Source organism: Penaeus monodon, chromosome 26, assembly GCF_015228065.2.
Source record: "Penaeus monodon isolate SGIC_2016 chromosome 26, NSTDA_Pmon_1, whole genome shotgun sequence".
In the NCBI taxonomy this organism is placed as follows: domain Eukaryota; kingdom Metazoa; phylum Arthropoda; class Malacostraca; order Decapoda; family Penaeidae; genus Penaeus; species Penaeus monodon.
The window spans coordinates 642,998-652,282 of NC_051411.1; the positions used below are offsets into that span (position 1 = coordinate 642,998).

The window sequence follows — 9,285 nt, forward strand, 5'->3', positions numbered from 1 at the left end:
TTCAGTGGGTTTGCCCCTAAATAGAGGGAAGGGGGGGAATTTTCCTCGTTTGTGGAAATTTACCCATGGTTTGCTTGGAGAAAATTTAAACCCATAAATTTTTTGCCCATGTACAACCATTTATTGCACCTGCTTGTCCTTGCACTCTGTAAGCTTCCCCCCTGACAGTACGTGTAAAGTCATCCACAACAGTTTACGAGCCAAAATTGGGAAAAAATTTTACAATGCTTTAAGCAATGGAAACAGGGTTACATTTAAAGACACCCCCTTGGGGGAACCCTTCCAGCTGGTCTTCCGGTTAGAAAAAAATGTTTTTCCCACCCAAAATCTAAATTTCCCTGTTAGCAAGGGCTTTTTATGAAGGTAGGTAATGCTCCTTAAAACCCAAAGTCATACAGCTTCATGAGTATGCCGCTTCCAGTTGCCTTTTTAAGGCAAAGAAGAGCCAACATTTACGTCGCTGTGCGAAGGAATCTGTTAGCAGTTTTCCCCCTCCCACAAGTGCATTGTGGTCATCTCAAAATTTTTAAAACCAATTGATATGGGGTCAACTTTTTCTTTTTCAGCAGCCATGTCAACCCGAAGTTTACCATTTTTCTCCATCAGCTTGCGATGAGCGGGTAGGAAATTGGGGCTGTAATTTCCTGGGCGGAAGCTCTTTTCCAGGTTTTGGAACAGGAAGATTATAGCCCCCTTTCCGTGGATGGCACTGTGCCCTCCCTATAGATCCTATTGAATAGGGGCCAAAAGGAACTTTTGGGAGCTCTCGGTAAGTGAGATATCTTTGATTGGAAAATATCGTCATTCCTGGGGCAGTTTACGGCAGACTGAAAGCAGAGTCCCTCTCCTTTTCGCAAAAAAAGGCAAAAAAGTATGGAAGTTCTGCTGCCCCTAAAGAAAAGACCTGGGGGTGTTCCGTTCACCGAAGAGTGGAGAATCAAACAGTGTAAAAGAGCCCCCAGAGGAGATCTTGCCATGGATTTTAAACTAGCTCATTAGCAATATCTTTTTTTGTCTGTGATTTTATTATGCCATCTATTTCAGAGCAGGGTTTGGGGTATGGATGTGCTTTTCCAGCAATTTTTACCACCCTTTTCCCACACCCATGCTAAGGGGGTCCCCCGAGTTAATTGAGGAGACATCTGTCTCCACAGTCCCTCTAGCCTCCTTTTGCACCGCCCGGCCCTTTGGCCGGTTTTTGTAATGATCAAGGTTACAATTGGGGCTCGTCTCAACTGCCTTAATCATTTTTCCCTTTCTCACATTTTTTGGCATTATCAGCCACCATGGGGACTGGAGGCGACGGTATGTCCGCTACTTTTTGGGGGATGTTCTGCTGCAAGATGAATTTGGATGTGAAATGATTAAAAAAAATCTTGAACACACTGGAAAATTAAAAAGATCCTTGCAATACTGCAATTTATCTAAAAAAAATTCCAGTCTGCATGTTCAAGTCGCCCTCTTGCACTCCTTTGGCTGGAATACCATTCACCTCCCCCAAAATTTTGGAAAAAAGTCGTTCCATGTAAGTCTTCCTTTACCTCCAAGTGAAGCAACTTGAATCAGGTGAGGCCCCATTATAGGTTATATTTGGAGAATGTCCCAGTTTGAACTTGAAAAAGGTTTGGGGGGGGTCATTGTTAGTAAAAATGCATCTACTTTAAGAAAAAGGACTCCCAAGGGGCCCTTCCTCGGGGTTGCACAAAATGTCTCCCCAGAGGTGTGCCGACCATTGAAAACTCCCCAAAAGTAGAAATGGTGGGCAACTGCCCGGAATTTAAAAAACTATGTTAATTATGTGGAGGAAGGTAGATATGCAAAAAGTGAAGGTTGGGCAAACCCATTTTCACAGCCCCCCCTGCAGGTTGTCTGCAGGTGGATGGCCCGGGAAGGGGAATATTTGAAGTACCATTATGCTCTCCTCCCTGAGGTCCATTGTCAAAGGTCCCATAATGGGCTTGAATTTGGAACCTTCGGAAATTTGGGTGATTTTCCCCTTTAAAAACTCTTTTAGAATACACAAACTGGATTATTGAAGCTTTAGATATTGCAGTTTCCCCTTTTTCTGAAAACCCTGACCCATTGGATTGGGTATCCCGTTTTTTAGATTTTTTTCTTCATAAGGGTTGGCGCACCTGGGTCAAAGGGTTTTCCCACATTTTGGCTTCCCTTTCATGATCCTGGGATACCTTTTTAATGGTTGTTTACCTTGGATGGTTTCCACAGGTTTCCCCTTGGAAGGTTCAGGATTTCTTTGCCTGGGGGAAAGAGGGACCCGGCCTTTGCTTTAGGGGGATTTTGCTAGCAGCGAGGGGCCCCGGGATGTTGTGGCAGGGAGCTTTTTCCAGGCTCAGGGAATTTCCCTTTCCTGGGCAAAGGGCGTGCTGAGCCTTTTTCTTCAGGGGCATTTGCTAGCAGCAGAGGCCCTGGGGATGTGGGGCGCTAGAGCGTCACCGTTTAGGCCTCTGGGGCCTTTAAAAGTTTTGGGTCCAAAAACCTTACTTTGGGAGGAGTTTCCCAATAACCCCCACTCCCACTCAAAATTTTTGGTGGAACAATCACCAGAGGCAGGGTCAGCAATTTCCCACTGAGGGTTAAAAAAAGTGGAGAGTGTGTGTTGTAAGAAGCATTTGGGGGGCAAGGGGTTGGGGGGAAGGAGGATGGGCTAGAACCGAAGCAAAGGATTACCGGCTGTGCAAAATAGCACAGGGCCCTCGCTTGCCTCTGGAAAACTAACTTTTCCTTCTCCTTATTACCCCAAAACTTCCTTTTCAAAATTTGCCTTTTTCATCTTTTTTAAAAAGCTTCATGAGCCCCTTTGCAGTGGGGAAGAATATTGGACCGGACAGTTGGTCTTCCTTGATGACCCGTTGTACCAACCTTCACAATCTTTGGTTCCCATTTTTTTAAAACGGCAAGATTGGCCCATGCCATAACCCCGGGAGTGGGGAAACACCGAAGGGTTGGGGCCCTATGCTTTACCTTGAGGGGGGTACCATGCCCCAAATTAACCGTTCTGGAAGACAAGTGTTAAAAGTTAGAGAAGAGCTTTGCGATGTTTTCCCAAACCATCAATTAAAAAGTTTTACGCCCCTACATTAAAATTTTTAGTTTTTTTTTAACAGTTTTTTCCTCAGAATACCTCATAGGTCTGGGGAAAAAAAAAATTCCCTTCACTGATTAAGGTTTTTTGTGAAACATGAAACTGAGCCCAGGAAGTCGCATACGCACGCAGACGGTCACCCGTTGGGACGAAACCACAACTATCAGGCCATCTCCCCCCCTGTGGGGGATGCGAGGATCACTGAATAACTTTAACAATTTTTTGATTACTTCGAAAATATCAAAAATCCATGTTGATAACCCTCAAAGGTCTTTACTACTAGGTACTTAATATGAAATGTTTTCATATTTTCCAGGGAAGATTTTTTTAGGGGATTGAGGAGGACTTTTCCCCTTCTTTTCCTGGTTTGGGGGCCCCGGGAACCAAACGATTCCCCCTTCTGCCCCTTTGGAACTGGAAAAAGGTTCCCCCCAATGACAATACTGATGTTCCAGAGGGAATGGTCGGGGGATTCCCTAGGTCGTCAGGGGGAGAGCTAGATCTTTTTTAAATTTGTAGACTCAAAAATTTGAATTTTTCCCTTTCCTCACCCCCCCACCCAACCCCCTGGGGTCCAACGAGGGGAAGCTATAGTTGGGGTTAAAAAACTCCCAAAGACAGGGGTAAAAGAGGAAATATACCAGCCACTATTACGTATGATGGCAGTCGCGGGACCTATGCGCTACCCTTTTGTGCCGCCCCTTTACCCTAGCCCCATTTGACCCGCCGATTGACTTGAACCGGGCTTACAAGCCCCCCTCTAACCAAATAAAGGACCAAGGGTGTGTTGCTACGCAGGGCGCAAACCAAACTCGTCAAACCCCCAGGACTCCCGTCTCCTGGGAATCGGGACACGCACGGCAAAAAAACGTGGGAGAGTTCTTCTGGGCCCCAAATGGAATGAACCGGGTGGGTGCACCATCCCTCTCAAGCCTGGTGCACCCGGAAGCATTTTGTCTATCCCTCATGGGGACCCCCCCAGGGGGGTAGCCCCTTTGGCCCGGCTAAAATTTTTGGGCTAAGCCCCCCCCCCCCGGCAAGGGGTTCCGTTAGGGGGGCCTCAACTACGAGGGGTGAAGTCGGGTGGGATGGGTATGGTTTCACCCAAGGGGGGACCATCGTGCGACCCGAACCCCGTAGTAGTGACCCACCCACACTGACGTGCCGCTACCAGGGTTTTTACCTCTGAGAGGGGAGGGACCCCAACTACAGTCGCCCAATGCGATAAGAGGAATCGCTCACCTGTTCCCAAGGCGAGGAACTACTACTTTGGGGCCAAAGGGGTTTTTAAAAGTCTAAGAATTTCCTCAAAACATTTCTTTGTACAATTATCTTAAAAAAAATTTATTGTGAAAAAGAGAGTCATTGGCTTACTTTTTATTTTCATTTTTTAAAATTTTTTTTAAAATTACAACATCAACAAAAAACACACTAATGTGTGTGGTTTTGTTTTTTTTTTTAATAATTATTATTATATATATTATTTTATATATATAAATTTAAAATATACACACACACACAAACAAAAACATAACACCCAAAACACGTGTGGGGTTTTTTTTTTGGAAATTAAAAATTTTTGAATAGGGGGTTTAATTTTAATTTTTTTCCAAAAAAATTTTATTTAAAAAATTTTTCATCCTTTACTAAACCCCCAACTTTTAAAAAAATTTTTTCTTTCAAAATTAAAAAAATTTTTTTTTTTTTGGGGGTTTTTTTTAATAACAAATTATTTTTTTGTTCTTTTTTTATTGATTTTAAAAAACCCTCGTTTAACAATTCTCTTCTTTTTTTTTTCTCTCCCCCCCCCCCCCTTTGTCACTTTGGGGGGTTTCTTTTTTGGGGCTTTTTTTGGGTTTTTTTCTAAAATTTTTTTTTTTTAAATTTTTTTTTATTTTTTTTTTTTTTTTTTTTTTAAAAATTTTAAATTTTTTTTTTTTTTTTTTTTTTTTTTTTTTTTTTTTTTTCTTTGTTGGTTTTATCTTAGGGTAAAAAATTTAAAATCAAAAAAAATTAGTTTTTTTTTTCTTCCTATTTATTTTCAAACTGGGTCGTTTTTCAGTATTTGCTGGGAATTGAAAATTTTATAGATAAATAAGATATTTTATATATATATATTTTATATATCATATATATATTATATTTTTTTTTTTTAATTTTTTTTTTTTTTAACATGAAAACCCCCAACGAAGATATGTATAAAAGCTAATAAAGTATTAAAAATATTAAATGCAGTATAAACAATTAAATAATTTTTCTTTTGCATATTCTTGATTTATTTATATTAACAAGGGGATAATACAACTAACAGCAAATTTTTGATAGGGTAATTTAACAATAAAATATGATATATATATATTTATAATTTTAATATAAAATATTTTATATATATATATTATTTTTATTATATTTATTTATTTATTTATTAATGTATGTATTAAATATACACATTCATAAAAGCACATTATTTTTATAGCGTATATATAAATATATATATATACTATTATATAATAATAAAATATATAATATATATATATATTTTAATTTATATATTTATATATCAAGGAATACATAAAAACAACACACTTTATATATATATATATATATATATATATATATATATATATATATATATATATATATTACATACATACATTTTTTTTCCTTTTTCTAAGTTATAACAAAGGATCTCTGATGGCACTCTCTATAACCTAGCCTAAACATGGGACACAATTCCTAACGCAAGATACGGCTTGGAGTTATGCATGAGGATGAATCTGAATTTAAACGAAGAGGATGAGAGAAAAACAGCACAGAAATTTCGAGTGACTGAATAGCGTCCGTCAGTCGAAACACAATTGGTAGGATTATTTTATCCTAAATGTATGGAAGCGCAAAGGAATATTTGATATTTTCAATAACGTCTTTATAACTTAGTAATGAACGAACCTCACATGTGGCTAATGATCCTTTGATCATAAAGTGACTCTAATCTGGAAAAATAACCTTTGCATTACCTCGCAGGCGTGTTAGATAATTGGTGGCGACGACGAAGAAGCGGGATAGAGACGGATATAATGGGGTTTCTCGGGTATCCCTGGCGTAATTCGCCATATGTCTTTTGTATACATTCTAATGTGTAGGTTTGTATTAGATGGTTAGATTCCTAGTTGAGAATGGAAAAGGACGTTTTATATATAAAGATCTTTATTCCGAGAGACTTGCCTTAGAGCCCAAAGTATCCCTTAGGTCACCCTCATCCCCCGCTTAGTTTTCGTCGCTGCTGTCGGAGACCCTGTGCGCGAGGCGGGCGGAGACGCGGTCGAAGGCAGGCGCTAAGTAGCGCGCGGCGGCCAGAGGCTGCGGCCTAGCGGGCGGGGGACCAGAGGCCGCGACGGGCTGAGCAGCTCCGACCAGCAGCGGCCCGAAGTCGTCGTCGTCGAGGTCGACCTTGCGAGACCTGAATTTAGGGGCTTCGACTTCAACGAGGCGGGCCTCCAGCCTGGGCTGAGGGCCAGGGAGGGCCTCCACGTAGCGGGCTTCGACCTGGGGATGTGGCGCAGGTTCGGGGACGACGTCGACCTCTACGAAGCGGGTTTCCACCCGAGGACGCAGGAGGGGGAGGGGCACCGCCTCGATCTCCACGAATCTCGCTTCCGCCCGGGGTTGAAAGGGCGGGGCGGGGGCGGCCCCCGACGAGGCGGCTCCTCGGCCTGGGAAACGGGCACGCTTGCAGGGGACGAAACGGACGTCCTCGTCGTCAATGTCGTCCACGAAGGCGAGCTTCCTCTCGGGAGTTTTTGCCTCAGCGCGAGCGGCGGCCCCTGAAGTCTGGCGCGGGGGACCACCTGCAGGCGTCGTGCTCCTCCTCCCCCTTCACCTCATCGCCGTCGTGACCCTCGAAGCTGGAATTCGGAAACAGATGTTTTTTTTTTTTTTACCTCCATCATTTTTTTATTATTATTATGACTTTTTACGTTTATTATTATTATTATTATTGTTGTTATTCCTGTTTTCTTCTGCATTCACTTTTTATTCTGATTGACCAGTTATATATTTACGTGTATTGGATTTTCCCGTCCTTGCCGAAATGTCCGCCACTGCTTGAGTGACAGCTCGCTAGGCCCACCCGCGCCAGTAGCACCACCTGGTAAATGCATGGACTTCTTTTATTGTGTTTATTGAGTGCCTTTTATAAACGCCAAGGTACACTGATCTTTTGTTCGAGATTAGCATGCTTTCTTTCCTCCTTTTTTTTTTTTTCTATATTTTTTGTAAGGGCGAGATGGAAAACGAAGAGCTTTTCGTTACATACAAACTTCATGATGGCGGATCTGCAAAGCGGAGGACCAAGAGCCTTTGCCTTGACCAAGTCGCGGAGGGAATTGGTACCCTCCGCCGGCCAAGCACACTTATATAACGGGGGATCCACGTGGGTGAAAACGGGGAAGGTCTAGTTAGGAAAATGCAAGTTTTTTCTCCCGCCTCGATAGAGTGCGAGTGGGCCCGGGAAATTTTCTTCACCCCCAGGCTCTTAAAATAAACAACAGCGAACATGCGTTGATTCCTGTGCCTCGTTCCTTCGGCGTTTTTCTGGTTATTAGGGCTGTACTTTCCCTGTCGGTTAAAAAGTGAAGTGGGGAGACAAACTGATTAGCATATTTTAAAAACTTTTTCATCATTAGCATATTTACTTTAGATGTCTTTCCGTGTCAGTGTGAATGTACCTTAGTTTTGGACTTTGCAACATTAACACAAAACATGATAAAACTGTAGTAGAATTTGGTAAGTTTTTATGCTGGTGAAGGTACAGAAATATTCTCATTGTACAAGAGTTCATTGCCTTTTTCAATCCACTGGAAGAAAATAGTGTAAAATTTAGAGTGCTGTAACTTTGTAAGAATGAATATTTATCAAATTTTCTGTTTACATCATGCGTATCACAAGTCTTCAATGCTTCTCTCTTTTTCATTCTTCTTTCCATATCACTAATTCTTTCGTAACACACACGCACACACCACATATCGATATAAAGATAGTATAGGCAGATAGACAGATATACATGGATATATGTGTGTGTGTGTTGTGGTACTTTTTAAAAATATTAAAAATCCGGGCAAGAGTCCGATTCCCCCTACATTTACACCAGGATTCAGATTAGGAAACTCCGCCCGAGGAGGAGGCCGGAGAAGCCCATTGTGATTGCGAATTCTTTGCATATTGAATAATACTCTTAATCTGGGGATACAGCGTTTTTGTGATAATACTTTATTTCGTTTGATATCATGGTAAATTTGTTGGTTAATATATTGATTTTAAATTTGCTGAATACGTGGTTAAGAGGAAAAGAAACTTGCTTTTTTTCCTTGCACACACTCACATGTAAGTAGTACAAGAAAACCCCACGAATATGCCCAAGGCCTTTTCACATTTACTGCTTCATCAGGGCATATAAGAATAGAGATAAATAGAGGTGTATATATACATGTAACTGAATGGTCAGATCACGTCGGTAATTAGGTTTGCGACGATCCTGTGGTTCCCTGTTGCGGTGTGAAGTTTGTTAGCTGAATGTTTGAACACCCCTTCTACCGTTTTCCAACATCCCACACTCGCAGCTGACAAAAACACTTGGAGATCCCGTTGGGCCGCCACTTCTGGTAAGAAGATCGGAGATTTCATAAGGGAAAAGAGGTCAGACCACAACAGACCTCTTAACCAGGTGTACAGCATACCTTGCGGTGGCTGCGATTTAAAATACACATAAGTGAGACAGAACGTGGCCTCCCCGAACACCCATGACAAAACCGCATCGCCCTCCGCGACATGAAAAAAAGGAGCGCCTTCGTGTTCACGTGCCTCAGACGGCCATCTCCCTAAATGGCCAGGCCTCCATCATAAAGCAAGGTCTGCTCCCACGACAAAGAAGATGGTAGAAGCGGCGTTTTTCTATTCAACTAACGACTTTTATTCCGCAACAGGGAGCCACGAACTAGCAAAAGGCCGTTGCACAACCTAATTACGACTGACCGACCTCTCAGTACATGTATATTACCCCGATATCTCAGTCTATGCCTGATGAAGCAGTAATTTCGAAAGCCCTTTGAATATCGGTGTTTCTTGTACTTCCTCCTTGTTTTATTTGCAATTTGTTCACATGAATTTCACACAATATTCAGTAC

At 41.9% G+C, this 9,285-nt stretch overlaps 2 pseudogenes; both read right to left on the reverse strand.

The window, feature by feature from the left end:
• Positions 1-6,329: 6,329 nt before the first annotated feature.
• LOC119589718 lies at positions 6,330-7,427 on the reverse strand (annotated as a pseudogene).
• Positions 7,428-8,602: 1,175 nt separating this feature from the next.
• LOC119589796 overlaps positions 8,603-9,285 on the reverse strand; it is a 3,971-nt pseudogene continuing 3,288 nt past the window's right edge.